The following is a 19,497-nucleotide window of genomic DNA, read 5'->3' as shown; positions in this document are numbered from 1 at the left end:
AACTTCTCAAGAATCAGTTTGAAGTTCTCCAGGCTGATAACAATCTTTACAAGAATCAGTTTGAAGTTCTCCAGGCTGATAACAATCTTCTCAAGAATCAGTTTGAAGTTCTCCAGGCTGATGTTAAGGAGAAATTCATTACTATGGAAGAGGGAACAGCTGATCTGGATCGTAAGGTTCAGTCCCTTTCTGTAGGACCTGAAACATTAGTGACTGATATTAAGGAGAAATTCCTTACTATGGAAGAGGGAACAGCTGATTTGGACAATAAGATTCAGTCCCTTTCTGTAGGAAATGAAACATTAACTGAGAGAATCAAAACTGCTGAATGTGACAATCGGATTTTGTCTAAAGCTTATGACAGATTGACGGAAAGATTGTCAATACAAGAAGGCACGGTTTATGCCATAAAAATTATGTCCAAAGATGAGATGTTATCTCTAACGAACAAACTTCATACTTTAGAATTCTCAATGAAGGCTTTGGAACATAATTCTGGACAGGAGATTCAGACATTGCAGAAGGCAATGGTGAATAGAATTGAAAAGATTGAGGAATTTCTAAATTCTGATGAAGAAGAGCAAAGGGTAGAAAGGCATTGAATTTCCCATTCTGACCACTGCTTCTCATTAATGATCAGGAAGCACTAGTCATCACATTAAGGATAGAGGTTGGCGATACACTTAGAGATGAAAGATAAGGGATGCGAGCAGCATGTGTGGCTTCCGTCAACTCCTCATTCTTAAAGAAAGCTGTTTATGATGAGAGAGTGCATAACGTGTTTAATATCAAGAATAAACAAGTGAAAATCAAAGCCAGTGGCTACTGCTCGCCTGGCTCACGCTCGTAAGAGGTGACTTCATTATAGTCCCGCATCCATTGCGCCGGCCACTAGTCCACAGCTCAGGAGCAGAGTTGCTCCTTTCTCCATTCCCCCGTCAATGAAGACGTCTCTTACACATCTACAACTATTGAAGCCAATCAAGCAAAGTTTGCGGTGCCATTTCCAGTTCCCAAGATGTTTTTCACTGTGCTGGAGACCGAACAACACAACACAGCTTACAGCTTATTTCTTCAGATCGCATGCAGACAAGAATTTTATTTTCTTAAATCCTGATTCTTCTCCTTTATAAACCCAAGTTCTAAAAAAAAAAAAAAAAAAAAAAAAAAAAAAAAAAAAAAGGCTTTGTTAAACATCAGCTCTTCAGACTAGAGACAGCACACCAAAACTGTGAACTTAGTCTTTGCTTTAGTGTGACACAGCAAGCTTGGGAAGATATGGCAGGAAGCATGGAGAGGTGACTTTTCATCTTCCTGGGTACCTGGCCATATTCAGGCATTTTATTTGGAAATGTGTTTGTTACACTGCATATAAAACACCAGCTTTGGGGCAGACTGTGGGGCTTCTGGCAGTGGCACCAGGGTTTGTCCCTGCTGCTTGTACTGGCTTTTTGGAACCCATTCTCTTTGGATGGATACCTTGCTCAGCCTGGATATAGTGGGGAGGGCCTTGGTCCTTCATCAGAACAATGAGCATTGCCTTCTCTGAGGAGTGAATGGGGTTGAGGGGGGAAAGGTGGAGGGAATGGGAAGAGGGGAGGGAGTGGGAACTGGGATTGGTATGTAAAACGAAAAAAGGCAGTTTGTTTGAAAAAAAAAGAAAACAGAAAGATTTAAAAAGAAAAAGAAAACAAGCAAACAAACAAAAAAGCATCAGCTTTAAGCCAGGCATAGAGGTACAAGCCTTTAATCCCAGCACTTGAAAGACAGAGGCAGGTGGATCTCTGTGAGTTTGAGGCCAACCCGGTCTACATAGTGAGTTCCAGGACAGCCAGGGCTATATAGTGAAACTCTATCTTGAAATAAAAACAAAAATCAAACCAAACCAAGCAAGCAAGCAACCCCAAAGCTGTGAAAGCTGAATCCCCTAACTATCATTTACGATTGATTATAACTTTGAAAAGAGCCACTGGAGAGGATTTTCCAGAAGTTTTTCCAGTTATCCTTGCTGGCCTGGACTCAGTATGTAGGCCAGGCTGATCACAAACTCAGAGAGCTATCTGGCTTGGCTTCCTGAGCGTAGTGTAGTGTGCCCACTACACCTGACTAGGGAGTACAGTTCTTACATGCTATTTCTGTGCATATCGAGTTTCCCAAAACTCCATGGTTCATATCACAGACAGGGGCACATTTTCTAAACTATTAAGCGTCCCTCCAAATAAATAAGAAAACTGAAGCCTTTGAGATGGCTCAGCAGGTAAAGACACCTGCTGTGCAAGGCTGGCAACCTCACGTGGATGGGGGAGGAGAGCATCAGTTACACCATGTTTCCCTCTGACCTCCACATAAGCACCATGGCACAGGAGCACACGTGTAGGCGGAGGCCACTTGTTCGTTTCCCAGCAGCCCAGACACAAAATAATCACACAAAAACTAAATTAAAACACTGCTTAGCCTATTAGCTCAGGCTTCTTATTAACTAATTCTTATGTCTTAAATTAACCGATTCCTATTATTTTGTATGTTACCACAAGGCTCGTGGTTTCCCGATAAGGTTCCAGGGTTTCTGACTCCACCTTTTCTCCTCTATCTCTGCTTGGAACTCCTACCTTTCTCTATTCTGCCCTGTCATAGGCCTAAGCAGCTTCTTTATTAACCAATAGTAATAAAACATATTCACAGCATACAAAGGGGGGATCCACATCACCTCCCCTTTTCTGTCTAAATGAAAATGGTGGTTGCTCGTTCATTTCCTGGCTGTTCATACCTGAAATAATCACACAGAAACTGTGAACTAATCACTGAAACACTGCTTGGCCTATTAGCTTAGGTTTCTTACTAACTCTTACATCTTAAATGAACCCATTTCTATTATTCTGTGTATCAACACAAGATTGTGGCTTATTGGGTAAAGTTCCGAGGTCTTTCTCCTTTGGCAATTACATGGCGTCCTCTCTACTATGCCTACTTTTTCCCTTTATGTTTGCTTGGAATTCCCACCTTGCTCTGTTCTGTAACTCCAGCACTTGTGGAGTAGAAACAGGAAGATTTCAAGGACAAGGCAGGTATGAGCTACATAGCAAGACCGCCCCCCTCACACCCCCATACACACAGAGATGGAGAGAGAGAGCTGACACTTTAAATAAGAATGCATTATTACTTCTAGCAATACATTGGAGAGATCTAAAGACTGATGGCATTGAACTTGGCAAGGCTGCAGGAAGAGGGCTTCATATCCTACCGGTGCTAGTGTGAACTGGTACAACGCCTTGAAGGGATAATGGGAAAAACACTAAAATGACAGACAGGTCTGGGGGTGAAGCTCAGTGGTAAAGTATTAGCCTTGCATGGGTAAAGCCCTGAGTTCAAGTCCTAGCAAATCATAATAGGGTATACAGGTTTGTTTAAATGTATGCTAAAAAATAATATTTTATGTAAATTATACCTTGATTTTTAAAAGCTAGAAAGTTAATGCCAGTGTCCTTGAAGTAAATGCCATATTGACTTTAAAGAGACTGAGTTTGACCTACTAGTATTACACTGTGCAATGAATGTCAAGATACAGTAAATTGATAGCTGACGGTACAGATCTGGATATAGTGGCACATATCCATGATCCCCAAGGCAAAAAGACCATGAGTTCAAAGGCAGCCTGAGTCACCCAGCAAATTCCAGGTCAGCTTGGTTTTATAGTGACATCCTGTCACAAAACTACTAACTCAATAAACAAATAAATGAAAACTTGAGGGTGCAAAATGGTATATAACTTATGTTCCTTTTAAGAAAAAAACAAGTGCTGTCAAATACTTAGTTGTATATGCAAGTCCACATACATGTATGATGTGTAGAACTATGTGTATATGCTCTTTGGGGAGGAAGCCTAGAAGATGAGGGGTCGAGGGATAGACTTTCCCTGTATATGTTTTTATTCTATTTGGAATTCTTATTATGGTATGTGTAGGGCCCATGGGTCTACCCCTGCTCCTGGGGTTCATCTTGAGGACAGTTTCTGGTCAGCCAGCTAAAACATTCTGTTTGTTCCTGTGCTCCTTCTGCCCCACCTGGTGATTAGCTGTAGGGCATTGTTTACTCCATCTTGGGTGTGGCAATTTCCCACCTGCCTGGGGGGAATTCCTTGTGCAGCAACTAGGTATATAAGGTTTTCCCTAAATTTGAATAAATGGCATTCAGCTGATCTCCTTTTGAATGACCCAGTTCTCTTGTGTGTTCTTTCAATCTCCAGGCCCTTACCGGCTCGTGTACAGTACAGTGGCACACTGTACTGAGAGGGTAACACAGAATCAGGTATTACAGGTATGCATTATTTTTCAAATATAATAAAACTTTAAACTTGGGGAGACGCTAGGTATGGTGGTGCAAACCTTTAATCCCAGCACTCAGGAAGCAGAGACATGCAGATCTCTGTGAGTTTGAGGCCAGCCTGGTCTACATAACAAGTTCCAGACCAGCCAAGGCTACATGGCAAGACCCCATTTCAGCAAAACATGCAAATGTCTTAGACAGGAATTTCAAATACATGCACCCTTGGCACAAGAAAACAAACTCCACTTCTAGACATTCATTTCAGATATACACTCAAGCCTGGGGTGTAACTAAGTGGTAGAGCATTTGCCTAGTGTGCAGGAGGCCTGAGGTTTCACCTCAGCACAGAAAGGAAAATAAATAAAAAAGATAACACACCCAAAGTCAGGTTGGCTTATGTACATGTTTATGAGAGCATTGTTTATAATGGCCAAAGTTTGGAGCCAATCAAATACATACAGTAGGATGTTGTCGAAACCATGTATTATGAAACTGTGACATCCTTAGAGGCTGTCAAAAGGAAAGAGGAAGCTCTGCAGGCCTGGAGATGGAAGCAAACCTGCGCTTCCTTCAGTGGACCAGGGGAAATGGCTCAATAGGAAAACCACTTGCAATGCAAGTGAGGACCAAACTTTGGTACCCCTGAGCCCAGGTAAAAGCTGAGCAGGTGTGGCAGCCACCTAGAATCTAAGAATCAAGAGGCAGACACGGGGGATGCTTCAGAACTAAAAGTGTTGAGCAAGTGAAGAAGACAGTCCACATTAACTTCCTGTTTCCACATACACATGTATGTGTGTGCACATGTGTACACACTCACACATGAGAACACACATGCATACACACAAACAAATGACAGAGAGAGAGAGAAAGAGATCATCAATGAAGAGTAAGGTGCCCCGTTGATGAGGTAAGGGGGAAGGTAACATTTACTCAGATTTGATTGAGTATGAAAACTAATTCTGGAAGAATGCATCAAGAGATAAAAATGAGCAGGGCAGGGTGGCACACACCTCTAATCCCAGCACTTGGAAGGAGGAGGCAGGAAAATCTTTGAGAGTTCAAGGCCAGTGTGGTCTACAAAGTTGTAGGAGAACGTGAATAAAGTAGTCCCACACTAGCTCAGAATTTAGTATAATGAAGTTGTTTTTTTTATTTGGTGAGGACTCACAAAGAGACCCTATGCCTTAGTTGCTTGTCTATCACAGTGACAGAACACTGTGACAGAGGCAATTTAGAAAAAGCATTTAATTCAGAAAGCATTTAACTTGGGGCTCATGATTCCAGCGGGTTCTAGACCATCGTGTTAGGGAACATGGCGGCAGGCATGGCAGCAGGCAGGCAGGCATGGCATTGGTGCAGGATTCACATCTCAATCCACAACCATGATGCAGAGGGTGGGGGTTGGGGTGGAAAGAGAGTGTCAGGGACCAGCCTTGGCATAAATCATTTCTCATATCAGAGTGGAGGTGTGGGAATTAGTGAAGCACAATTCACACGACAGTATAGGAGGAGTTTCAGTGATCCTTCATAAAATCCTGAATTCACATCACCCCCATTTATTCTCCAAACATCTTTTATATCAAATGTAAACTGAGGGGGAGTTCATTAGCATTCTGTTTCCTAGGTGTGTGTGGGATGGGATGATTTAGGTCACGTCTATACCTGTGCCCATTTTGTTACGTCCTGCCCATGCCCATTTTGTCATGTACTGAAAAAAATCTCTTCCACGGGTGATCTCCTAACTTACAATAGAAGGAGCAGAATGACATTAGCCTATCCTGATCACTGTTTAGCATGGCGTCAGGTTGTTTCACTATCAAAAGCCAGGAGACCATCTTCTGTGTGGCAGGTGTCAATTGCATTGCGTCTTATAGGTCGCTCAGAATTCTCTGACCACCAGACAATGTAGGAATATGGGCCTGCATAATTCAGCCCCTATGAGAGAGAGAAAGAACACTAACTGGAAATGGCAGGGCTTATGAAACCTCAAAACCCATTCCCCACGCCAGTGACATGCCTCCTCCAACAAGGCCACAATCCTTCCCAAATAGTTCCACCAACTGGGTATTAAGTATTCAAATATTTGAGGCTATGGGAGCCATTCTCATTCACACCACTGCCCCAGGCTCAATAAAAGAAAACCTTGACCCAAGCTGGAATCATCTGAGATGAGAAAGCCTCAAACAAGATGCTTCCACAAGATGCAGCTGTAGGCAGGTCTGGAGAGCATTTTCTTAATTAGTGACTAGTAGGGGGTCCAGCCCATTGTGGTCCTGGGTTCCGTAAGAAAACAGGTTGCCACAAACCAGCAAGTAGTCCCCCTCATGGCCTCTGCATCTGCTCCTTCCCTCAGGCTCCTCCCATTTGAGTTCCTGCCGTGACTTCCTTTGCTGATGCACAGTGTGGAAGTGTAATCAGAATAAACCCTTTCTTCCCCAGGTTTCTTTTGGTCACTGTCCTGGCTACTTTTATGTCAACTTGACTCAAGCTAGAGTCATCTGAAAAGAGGGAACCTCAACTGAGAAAATGCCTTCTTAAGACCTGGCTGTAGGACACTTCTCCATCAATGATTGATGGGCGAGGGCCAGCCCATGGTGGAAGGTACCATCCCTGGGCTGGTGATGCTGGGTTCTATAAGAAAGCATGCTGAAGCCAGGTGGTGATGGCTCATGCCTTATCACAGCACTTGGGAGGCAGAGGCAGGCAATTCTCTGTGAGTTTGAGGCCAGCCTGATCTACAGAGTTCCAGGACAGCTCCAAAGTTACATAGAGAAACCTTGTCTTGGAAAATAAATTAAAAAAGCAGACTGAGGAAGCCATGAGGAGCAAGCCAGTAAGTCGCTCCCCTCCATAGCCTCTGCATCAGCTCCTGCTTCCAGGCTCTGCTCCTGTTTGAGTTTCTGCCCTGACTTCCTTTAGTGATGGACCATATCTTAGGGCTTCTGTTGCTGTGAAGAGACATCATGACCACAGCAGTTCTTATAAATGAAAACATTTAGTTGGGGTTTAGTCCATTGCCATCATGGCGGGAAGCATGGGACACATAGGCAGAGGTACTGAAGAGGTAGCTGAGAGTCCTACATCTGATTTGGCAGATGGCAGGAAGAGACAGCCACACTTGACCATCTGAGACCTCAAAGCCTGCCCCAGTGACACACTTCTTCCAATAATGCCACACCTACTCCAACAAGGCAACACCCCGTAATAGTACCCCTCCCTATGAGCCTATGGGGGCCATTTTCATTCAAAACACCACAGACCACAAATGGAAGAGGAAGTTGAACAGACCCTTTCTTCCTCAACTTGCTTTGGGTCACGGTGTTTCCTCATAGCAATAGTGATCCCAAACAGGACAAGGTCACGGTGTTTCTTCATAGCAACAGAGCTCTACAGGAGACAAACCCCTTGGGGGAGAGGAACTGGATATACAGAGGATGGAAATAAGAAGGAGACTTTGTCCCTTTGACTTTAGAGGCCTGTGAACTATTATCCATTAACAATAAAACTCAGTGTCCTGCTGTAGCCCCACCACCGTACTGTAGGCAGAGGGGTTTGCAGCATGAATTCTAATTGTCCTTAATAATAAAACCCTGGAATCAGATATTAGGGGGTGAAAGTTGAGTGATCAGAGAAGCAGAGTATCAGCCACTAGAGAGTTCTTACTTCTACCAATGCTCAGACTGGGATTAAAGGCATGTGATCCCAAGTACTGGAATCGCCTTTGTGTGAGCTCTGCTTCTCTTTCAGACAGTCAATCAATGGCCTTGAACTCACAGAGCCCCATCTGCCTCTGTCTCCTCAGTGCTGGGATTAAAGCTGTGTGCCACTACTGCCTGGCCTCTATAGTTAACTAGTGACTCTAATTTTCAGTCAAGCTTTATTTGTCAGATCACAAATAAATATCACTATTGTTGCTTGTGGAGATAACTTAATCAGTAGCACAGTCAATGTGTCCTTCGTTCAGTGGCAGAGACAAAAATTGTCACGTTTCCCATTGTGTCTAAAAAATAAACTGGAATTGAGGCTGGAGAGTGTTTCAGCAGCTGAGAGCACTGGCCAGTCTCCTAAAGGACCCAGGTTCAACTCCCAGCTCCCATAACTCCAGTTCCAGGAATCTGATACCTCTTCTGACCTCCAAGGCATTGCACACAGGCAAAACACACGTGCATAGGACAAACGAAATAATAAACAAACTGGGTCGTTTCTGGGGATTGCTCCAGGTGGATAAACTGGTTAGCTACCAGCTTTATCATCACAAAAGATTTCTTACAATTTGACAAGGCTGGAGCACCTAAGGTAGAGAGTGACAAAAGCCATTGAAGGGAGTGGTTGGAGACTTAGCTCAGTGGTAGAGTGTTTGATCAGCAAGCAAAAGGTCCTGGGTTCAGTCCTCAGCTCCAAGGGGGTGCGGGTGGGGGTGGCCAAGGGGAGAGCTGGCAGGATTGACTTGGGAACCTCTCTGCTGAGAAAAATTTCTCCACAATGCTCTTCAAGACTCAAATGGCCCTCAGCCAGGCGCAGAGAGTGTGGTCACAGCAGCTGGGTCAGTTTGCTGTGTCTGTTTCCCACAAGGGTGCTGTTTGAGCAAAGAACTGGCCAGAGAAACTTGAGAATCACACTCTCACATCACTTCAGAATGAGAGGTTTGTGTAGACCAATAATTTATCAGGCTTTCTGGATGTGGCCAACATCATCTGATTTCATGGTGTTGAGAAACAATTTGAAAAAGGAACCAAGTTTGCAAGCCCAGTCCTGAAGACACTGCCCCGTGCATATGGCCCCCGTGTATTTGGCCCCCGTGCATATGGCCCCCGTGCATATGGCCCCCGTGCATATCGCCATTGCAAAGACTGGGCTGCATTAGACATCTGCAGAGAGAGAGCAGACTTAAGGTCTTCGGTGATGAGTGGCCATTATTATTTAGTGAGGGGTACTAAAATTTCTGGCCATTAGTTCTAAATGCATTTGTTCCCTACGTGGTTTCCATATTAGCTTTTGAAATATTCAGGGTCTGAGAATTTTCTTGTATACGTTAGAACTCTTTTGGTCACATGCAAGCAAGTACATGACCCAAACAGAGGCTTAAGCAAAACATGAGTTTTCTGGGTTATGTAACAAACAAAAGCCCAGGGCTTCCTCTCCTGCCTCTCCTTCTCAGCTTTGGTCATAGACTTGTTCCCACTCAAACTATCAATATTACAGCAGCGATCACCAACCTGGCTCACATCCCCTCCGGGGGAAAAAAAATCTATCAGGACATAGAGTGTCTGGCGCAAGATTCCACCCAGTACTGTCACCAGCTCCAAACAACTCTTCAGCAGTCAGAGGAATTGCTCCCATCAGACGCTCTGTGCCCAAGCCAGCAGTGAAGCCCCAGCATCGGCCACACCAGGGAAGCAAGGGTTCCCACGGAAGTGGAGGCTTCGTGGAGGGCAGTGAGAACAGCTGTCCGTGGGCAGCTGGAGCTTGGGATAATCGATGTGCGATGGAAATCTAGTAGGAGTGAGGGTTTGCCAAAGCAAGCAAGGGCCACCGAAAGAAAGCGGGACGGATACAAGAGAGAATTATCCCAATCGCTCATGTTAATATTTTAAAGAAGTCGACGTTTCTGGACTTGACATGTAATTTCAAAAAGAAAGAATAATTGTTTTATTCTTCAGAACTTAAAAAAACATCTCCATAAAATGAGCTTTGAGAAGAAAATTTTATCCTGAGAGTCACTGGGAATATGATTAGTCTTCTAAGAGCATGTCAGACATAAAAGACATGCTGGGAACCAGCTACTGTCAGTTCTAGATGGAACGTCTGGCTTGAAAAGGGTTTATTCTCCATGTAAGGCTCTCCGCGATAATATGTAAATCGGAGGTGATTCGTACAACTCAGAGCAAGAGTAAGAAGTTTGGGTGAGGAGTGGCTTTTAAAAATAGTTTGATTGTTAATCTCTATAGTCATCAAGTCTCTGGTGGCAGGAAATTTAGTTCAATCATTTTTCTAAGTCACTGTAGAGAATAAGTAATTATCAAAGGGAAAAAACATTTCTGAATCTGTCTTGGCTCTCACGTTGACATGAGGCAGGGAATCTGGCGTGTGCGATTTCTCCTGAGCCCCTCTGGCAGCCACCATCCATAGCCTATCCAATAGCTCTTTCCCCCATCTTTCTTGATTAAAACATCAATAAACAAAAACCGTTAAATATGTAAATAAAAGTCCCATTTGCTCCGGAATTGCAAACTGAGAGCTCAGCTGCACGCTCTCAAGTAAACCAGGGCGCTCCGTTTTCTCTCTGTCCCTAAAAAGGGACATGCGATGAAGTTGCCCAGGAATTCTACAAAAAGCCTCCATTTTTTTCTTTCTACTTAAGGAGACTTAAAACGAAGAGAAAGCCCCTTTGCTGGCTTTCTTTCCTTTGCCTTGCTCCCTGAAGCGATATTTTGAGCGCCACCGCCACCTTGTGGCCACAACAGGAAAGCCACTAGACGAGCCAGCCACCCCCGCCAGAGCTTCTAGACATCTTAAATGGCACATTATGGGTGGGGCCGAACCACCTTTAACTGCACATCTTGTTACTTCCAACCCAAACAGTCCCGAAGTGACGTCTTCTCATTTTTTTTTTATTTGAGGTTGACATTAAAAAAATCACACAGCTAAGGTTTGAGGATGATATACTTACTTGCCTTGTAAAAGCTAAGACAAAGGATCAACTCATTCTGCAAGAACATTTCTTTGGGGGATTTTTCCTGACAATTCCATAGATGTAAATAATATGTTTGATCTCATTGTCTTCTCTTGTCCCTCCCCTCCCTCAATGAGGACTTTCTTCTTAACTAGGGCCCCTTGGCTTTGATGTGTAGCCCACGGAGTTTAACTAAGGTTGCTTGAATGAGCATAGAGCACAGGCGATTTACCAGTGGGTACTCCATAGAAGAAAACATCTCTCTTTGGCTATAAACTACAAATAGCTCTTCTAGGAGGGATGGGTCGGATAAGCCCCTCCCCTCCCCGTGTTGGAATGTTGACAGACCTAATTTTGCGGGCAGGTCTTTTGCAGGGTACTGATGCCGGCAGTTCGTGAGCACAATGGCTTTGTGGAATCCAGAAGACTGGCTTATATTCTTCCCATGTTTTGATGTTCTCTGCGCCTTAGAAGTGACAGAGTCTTGTTTAGGGCTATTTATTACTCTGACCAGTTATGAGTCTCGGAAGTCACCGTCACCCACTGCAAGAATAAGCTTCTCTTACCAAGGACACCTTGGCACTGCTCTAGGACATAATGTAAATATTTAAAAGGCAGACAGATGGGGACAACAGGTCCATTTAGAAATCAACAGTGATAGCTACGCTGCCCTGCTAATGTCCCCAGCCTTGATCTATTGATCAGTTTTATACCGGGAATGAAATCCCTCCAAAATACAAGCAAAAAGTATCTGGTTACCGTCAAAACAGGCACACCACTACTATAATATTGGGCACATTGTGCCTGGAAAGTTGTAGCATGCAGGCTCTACAGCTAGGTAAGACCATTTAAGATTTTTCTTCCCCGAGCAAATAATTCAATAATAATAAAAAAAAAATGAGTACAGACCTAAACAGAGAACTCTCAACAGAGGAATCTAAAATGGCTGAAAGACACTTAAGGAAATGTTCAACATCCTTAGTCATCAGAGAAATGCAAATCAAAACAACTCTGAGATTCCATCTTACACCTGTAAGAATGGCCAAGATCAAAAACACTGATGACAACGTATGCTGGAGAGGATGTAGGGTAAAGGGAATACTTCTGCATTGCTGGTGGGAGTGCAAGCTGGTACAGCTGCTTTGGATATCAGTGTGGCAATTTCTCAGAAAATTAGGAAACAACCTTCCTGAAGACCCAGTAATACCACTTTTGGGTATATATCCAAAGGATGCTCAATCATGCCACAAGGACATGTGCTCAACCATGTTCATAGCAGCTTTGTTTGTCATAGCCAGATCCTGAAAACAACCTAAATGCCCCTCAACTGAAGAATGGATAAGGAAAATGTGGTACATTTACACAATGGAGTACTACACAGCAGAAACAAATAAGGACATCTTGAACTTTGCAGGAAAATGGATAGAGCTAGACAACATTATTTTGAGTGAGGTAACCCAGACCCAGAAAGACAAATATTATATATACACATTCATAAGTGGCTTTTAGACATAAAACAAAGAAAAACCAGTCTACAATTCACAACCCCAGTGAACCTAGACAACAGAGAGGGCTCTAAGAGTGGCTCACATGGTTCTAATGTACTTGGGAAGTAGAAAAAGACAAGATCTGTCTAAATTGGGAGCTTGGGGGTCATGAGAGAGAATAGAAGGGGAGGGGAGAAGAAGGGAAGGGATCGAAGAATAATATATAGCTCAATAAAAATAATTTTCTTTTTTTAAAAAAAGTTTTCTTCCCCAATGTTATGATATACAATGGGCAAGGAAACATCCAGTTACCAAGCTGAATGGATTTTGGATGAAGGCGATGAAAGCGTGGGGAAGGTGATGAACAGAATGGCAGACTACATGAAGGTTTTATGAGAGAGGAGTCTCAGGAGGAAGAGTGGTGAGGAGGAAGAGGAAGGTGAGGCCATGACTCTAGGGGAGTCTGTGCGTGATGGTCTAGCAGATGAAGAGGCCAAGGAAAGAATATTGGAGAAAACAAACACAAACAAGAAAGACTGGAAGAGATGTTTCCAGATCAAATGAATCCCGCCCCCGCCCTGTGATGTGGCGGCTAGAATTCGATTTGAGCTACAGATACTGCACCTGACATGGAAGACCTTAACGCTCTGATGAAGGCAGACCCTGACAAACAGCGAGCGGGCTGTACAGACAGGATTTTCCAGATCCGATGGAAGCAGAGCAAACCCGACCCACTGAGGAACTGAATGAGGCAAATGACTTATTGAAGCAATGTACCAGGGTGGTAAAGAAGGCCCTCTAGATCCCCTTTCATTTTCTCACCTTTTCATAATAGGCAAAAGGTGGGAATCTTAAGATTCAGGCGTTATGCTCACCTGGCAGGATGCACTCTGGCAGTACCCTGGCCAACCCAGGGTCTTACGCCTGTTATGTCACTACTCAGTACATAGTCTGTGCGCATGCGCTAAACCCACCTTTGAAAGCCAAGCTCCCCCCCCCCCCCCCCCCCCCCCCCCCCCCCCCCCCCCGGTTCCCCCCTTTTCTTCCACAAGGCCACTCTGCTCTCCCTTGGCTTCCTTCACTTTCTGAGTGAACAAGATTTGCTTGGTGGTCTGCATGGCGTGTCTACCTCTCGCCCGCCAAGGTCCCTCTCGCACCACCATATCATAACACGCAGTTACCCGAATTTTCCCTTTTGGCACGAGGAAAGCCAGCTAGCAGGGAGGAAGCTTCCATCTTAGCTTTAGCTTAATCTCTCTCCATTCTACAGGCAGAGAAATATGGTGTTTCTCTCTAGTTCTGGTGGGCAACCAACAGCAGTGTCAAGAGCTGTATTTTTTTTTTTTAATTAGTTTACAAAGCAGTAGATTCTTTCCGGCTTTTTCAACATTCTGAGTCTTGGTTAATCCTCTCCCCGCTCCCTCCCCTCTCCCAGTCTCCTGCCCCCTCCCCAACAGCTGTTTTTCCATTATCCTATTCATTTAAATTTGATCCTAGGGTCTAACAAGTTGGGCCCTTTTTTGTTATTTATCATTTCCTTTGGAATGCCATTAAATATCTTTATTAGTAAGAGAACACTCCCTCACAGCTGACACCTGTCCTTCTGTCTCAACTGTGACAATAAAATCTGAGGGGAGTCTTGAGCCTACAGTGGTAAAGAAGAACATTCACTGAAAGGTAAACTAATTTCTTAAATTTATTTTTAACTTATGTACGAAATCATGATAGTACACATGTACTGATTGGCACATTTAATGCCCTAAGTAATATTTTAACCAGACTGAACATACTTATTAAATTCTCAGCCTTTCTTTATGGTGAATACTTTCATAAACACTTCTAGCTTTTTGGAATGTGGAGCACATTGTTTGTGAAGAAACACAGGAAAAAGTGTAACTGCCAGGGGGAATTCAGACAGAGGGTCTCTGCACTCTCCTTCAACTTTAAAAATTAAAAGTCAAAAATCTGTATGTTCACAATTTTTCAAAACCGAAAAGGAGGGCTTTTTTGATTAAGCAAAATTATTTTTATTACCATCTACTTAGATGCTTGATATTGTCCATTTCTCCCTACTCCTCATCCCCCATGCCATACACCCTGAATCCCATCCTCACCTTTGTGGGACAGTGTTCTTAGTTTACTACTTGGCTGGCGACTCTGGCCAAACCCAACATGTTTTTCTTGCTCTGTATCCTCCTTGGCCCCTGTTCTAGAATGTGTTTTCCAAATAGCAACATCTCCTTATAGCTACAGCCTTCTAAGCCCTTATGTTCTGTTTTTGTTTGTTTGTTTTTTTTTTCTCCTTTGCTTTGCAATCTTAAGCACAATGAATCCTTGTAGGGGTGGGAGGCTTTTAAAATTTCTGCACATCCAAGCTCCATTACAGGAATTCTGATTCAGTGAATCAAGAGTGGGGTATGTTTGGCTAAACAACCTATGATTTTAGCATTTGCGTTTTCTTTAAAACCTTCCCTCACCAAGTTTGTTTTGTAATTAGGGGAAAAGAGGGAAATGGATGCTGGTTAGACCACTAACTTCTGTTCAATATTTTTATTGACTGTGGTGGTGGAGCAGCGAGGGTTGGGGTTTGTTTCATGTGTTTCACGTGTACCCCAGAGCAAATGTGAAGATAAGAGGATAACTTGTGAGAGTTGGTTTTCTCCTTACCCTATGTGGGTCCTGGGAATTTAACTCACATTGTCAGGCTCGCCTTTATCCACGGACCAACCTCGCTGCATCTTCGACCTGGACTTTAAAGTAGTGAGGAATATGTGGAGCCCTGGACTGGACACACATACACAGTAAAAAGGTTGGCACATGGAGCATAAATCTAATTAATTTTACCAATAAAAACTAGGAGTCAGCAGGCTGGGGAGATGGCTGAGTGGTTGAAAGCACTGAGTGCTCTTCTAGAGGACCTGGGTTCAGTTCCACATGGTGGCTCACAACTGTCTGTAGCCCTGGTTCCATGGGACAGGACACCTATCACAAAACACCAATGCACATTTTTTTTAAAAAAAAAATAGGAGTCAGATATGGGGTGGGGGGAATGGGTATAAACTTAAAAGAGCAGAAGAGCAGAGGAGCAACCGGCAGTTGCATCCGACCTCTTCAGTTCCTCCGTCCAAAAAAGTTGAGACCCTCCCTCTGCCCCACCTTATCACTTCCTGTTTCCTCTCCATATAGTCCTCCAGACCTCTACAGTGATATTTTATTTATTTTTTATAAATAAAGCTTTCCTGAAGACCAGAAGGTAAAATGAAGTCACTAGAGACCAGGCAGTGATGTCACACACTTTTAATTCCAGGATTTTGGAGACAGAGGCAGATGGATCTCTGTGAGTTCAAGGTCACCCTAGGCTACACAAGATCAATGCAGAAATAGATTCAGGTGGTGGTGGCCTACACCTTTAATCCCAGGATCAGGGAGTCACACGCCTTTAATCCCAGTACTAGAGCAGAATATAAGGCAAGATGAAACAAGAATTTATTCTCTTTCAGCCTAAGGATTTCTTAAAGGTTAGAGCCCTCTAGTGACTTGGCTGCTTTGCTTTTCTGATCTTTAGGTTGAACCTCAATAAGGTTAACTAGTGGCTATCTCTGCCCTCTGATTCCAAGCAAGCTTTATTTGTTAGAACACAAAGAAAATATCATACATTTTCCCTCTTTTGTCTAAATTAAAAAGTGAAGGTTTTAGTTAACATAGTAAGACTATATAAAATATGTATAATAACTACATATAAATATATACAGGTAATAATTATATTAATGATGTCTAGTCCATTTGCATTTGACAAATTCAGAGAAAATTCTCCATTATCTATCCTATCTTGGTGAGTTGAAAGTGTTGTACCTAATTCACTTTCTATCCTAACTTGTATCACCAACCTAAAACTATCGTTTTATTTATTTATTTATTTATTTATTTATAACATTCTGCCTCGATGTATGCCCACACGCCAGAGGAGGGCGCCAGATCTCAGTACAGATGGTTGTGAGCCACCATGTGGTTGCTGGGAATTGAACTCAGGACCTCTGGAAGAGCAGCCAGTGTTCTTAACCTCTGAGCTATCTCTCCAGCCCTAAAACTATCATTTTATGTCTCTCATCCTTATACACTTTACATCTCTGTTGTCTCTTTTCTGAATTTATTAACAAGGAAAACTATACCTATCTAGTCTTCACCTCCATCAAAGACCTGAGAAGGATATAATATTACCTGAGTAAGTAGGAAGTACAGAGCAAACTACTTCCAAAACTAAGAAATGACAGAAACAGCTGGCTGCCTGGACAGTACCCAAGGTTTCTCTGTAACATTGGGGCATCCATCTTCAGCCTACAGGCATAGAATATCTGACAAACTTTTCTGAGAAGCAGGAAATTCTGAAGGACTGTCCCTCCTTGTCTTGGGAAAGTTCAACAGTCACTTTGTGTGTGTGTGTGTGTGTGTGTGTGTGTGTGTGTCTCGCTTGTCCAATTAGGACAGCATAGTGTTAGCAGTTGAGGCAAGGGCAATTTCTTTCTTGCCTGGTGGCTTACTTTTCAACAAAGAAAGTAAACTCCATATGGAGTTTTTTGATGCCCATAATCTTCTCTGAAGTAGATTGGTGCTTCCTGAAGCAGACATGTTACATTGTCATAAAAAAAACCCCTAAAACATCTTAAATGTCATATTCTATAGATCTATTAAGTGTTTGAAGACTGCCTGTCTCTCTAAAATAATCTGTTTGACCTTAAAAACATACTTCACATGACTACAAGTTTGATTATGATAGGTGACTAACTACAAACCTGCATTTTTTAAGCATTCTGAATAATTTGTAATAATAACTTTCAAGGACTAGAAATTTATATTACATTGTTAAATAATCCATATAGGTGCAATACCTTGAACAAGAGGAGAAATATATGTACAATATGTTCTAACTAAAATAACTTTATATTTGTATCAATGTACAAAAGTCTTAGAGTATAAACATATGTTCAATATAATAAAAATAACCTCAACTTTGTATCAATATATAAAAATCCATACCAATATAAAATATTTAAAACTGGTAGTTGCTTTTTTAGTTTAAAAGTAGATTCAATAATCTACCCCTTTATCCTCACTCCTATAGCTCTCTTTTTTCTTTTCAGAACATTTTTGAATTTTGAATCTAATCTCCTTTGTTCAGCTTTTTTTCTTGGCCATTACCAATAACAACTTGTTACCAACCCCCCTAAATGATGACAAATATCCATAACCCACTGAATGACCAAAAACTGCCCACCCCACCTCTTGGGAATGTGGACGTCATGTTCTTAAAATTACTACTGTCTGGGGGTGATGACATCTTTAGGGGTCCTGAAAAAATTGGGGTAATTGTCCAATCCTGAGAGAGGTAGTTGTATCATTTGTTGTCCAGTCTATCTCAAGTCCTGGCTAGAGGGGTCTGTGAGGCTGGACCATCTCAGCTAGCCACCTTGAACTTGTCCTAAGCAGTTTGTAGTCCAAAGCTGATCTTTGGGTGGTTTTGTCAGCTTAGTGCTTTAACACAATGCAGGTAGAATCATTAAAGGACCACAATTTGTTAAGTTCATGCAAAGTACCAAAACTTAACTCCTACTTACCTGATAGAGACCCAAGCTGGAAATCATGTACAGGAAGCTAAATGAAGCCTTTTTCTATGATTAGTACTCTATACAACCATTAATATCATGACAATGAAAAGCATTCATTAGTTGCATAAGTTAGTTTAGATTGAATGGTCACATTGGTTGATGAACTGTTTCCTAACTGTTTCCTCTTCTGATCAAGAGATCCCACTTCTTCTGGTTTCTCCTGAAATTTCTTTTTTTTTTTGGTTTTTCGAGACAGGGTTTCTCTGTAGCTTTGGTGCCTGTCCCGGAACTAGCTCTTGTAGACCAGGCTGGCCTTGAACTCCCAGAGATCAGCCTGACTCTGCCTCCCAAGTGCTGGGATTAAAGGCCTGAAATTTTTGTTTTATCTTCTAAAGCTGTTCTATCATCCAGAGCAGTATGGTTTTTTACAATAGGCATGAGGTCCTTTAATTGCTTTGGGGAGGAGTTCCCCCACTGTGACAGAATGATGGAACCAGATCTGACACTGGGGCCTGTGACAGGTGTTTCCTGACGGGCCGAGAAATCAGGTGCTTAAAAGAAATCTCACACTGGCTCAGAATTGAGAGATAGACTGTTATTTATTTAGGGGGAAAACTTTCAAAACCAGGGTTCGCTGCTTGAATGGCAGATGGAGATGGGATCCAAAAAATCTGATCTAGCCAAGCGGGCACCAGGGGGATGAGAAAGAGAGCGAGAGAGAGAGAGAGAGAGAGAGAGAGAGAGAGAGAGAGAGAGAGGATCAATAGTCTAAGAGGCCACGCCCCAGTAGGCAGGTAGTTACTAGCTATAAACTTTCCTGCAGCAGTTCCCCCTTTACATGAGGGCCTGTGAGACGCCCCCCTATGGCAAAGGGTTACCCTGTCTGTCTCTTGTTGATCTGCATTCATTGGTCCAAAGCTGACCTTTGCTACACCTTCTGCATACTCCAGAAGGGAGGGGCCTTCTGTTTGGGTTATTCCTACAAGAAACTATGAAAGCCCTGCCTACAATCCCCTTTTAGGTGACCTTGTTTTCCACAATTAAAACAGCTGATATTTTTTGTTTCTCCAAGCCTCTGGAAGTCACCTCTCCTATCCAAGAATCATCATAGGCATGAGATTCAATACTGACTGTATCTCGGATCCATTCCTCTATGGGTGTTGATCTTGCCTTTAAAGGACTAATTATCCTTTTGCATTGTGAATTAGAATTTTTAAAAGCCAAATTTTCAATTGTTATTTGCCTAGGTTCTGAATTTGGTATCATCCTATTTACTTCTTAAGTCAATCTCTGTAAAAAAAAAAATCAGTGACTGTATAACTTTAGTAAATGACTAAGTTCTCTTTCCATCTTCTTCATTTCTGTCCCAAGCATTCAAAGCTGCTGCACAGCATAAAGTCAAGGCGTGGTC

The 19,497-nt window shown here is 42.8% G+C and overlaps 1 long non-coding RNA gene across 1 annotated transcript in view; it reads right to left on the bottom strand.

The window, feature by feature from the left end:
- Positions 1 to 484: 484 nt before the first annotated feature.
- The window catches only part of LOC121439549, a 66,096-nt gene continuing 47,083 nt past the window's right edge, over positions 485 to 19,497 (bottom strand). The window contains exon 3 of the long non-coding RNA XR_005973263.1: positions 485 to 1,142. This is a non-coding gene — a long non-coding RNA (uncharacterized LOC121439549). The remainder of the gene's footprint in view (positions 1,143 to 19,497) is intronic.

Source organism: Microtus oregoni, unplaced genomic scaffold, assembly GCF_018167655.1.
Source record: "Microtus oregoni isolate MIOR12 unplaced genomic scaffold, Mior012 000062F_ref0000492, whole genome shotgun sequence".
Taxonomy (NCBI): Eukaryota; Metazoa; Chordata; class Mammalia; order Rodentia; family Cricetidae; genus Microtus; species Microtus oregoni.
This window is presented reverse-complemented; position numbering and strand designations above follow the sequence as displayed.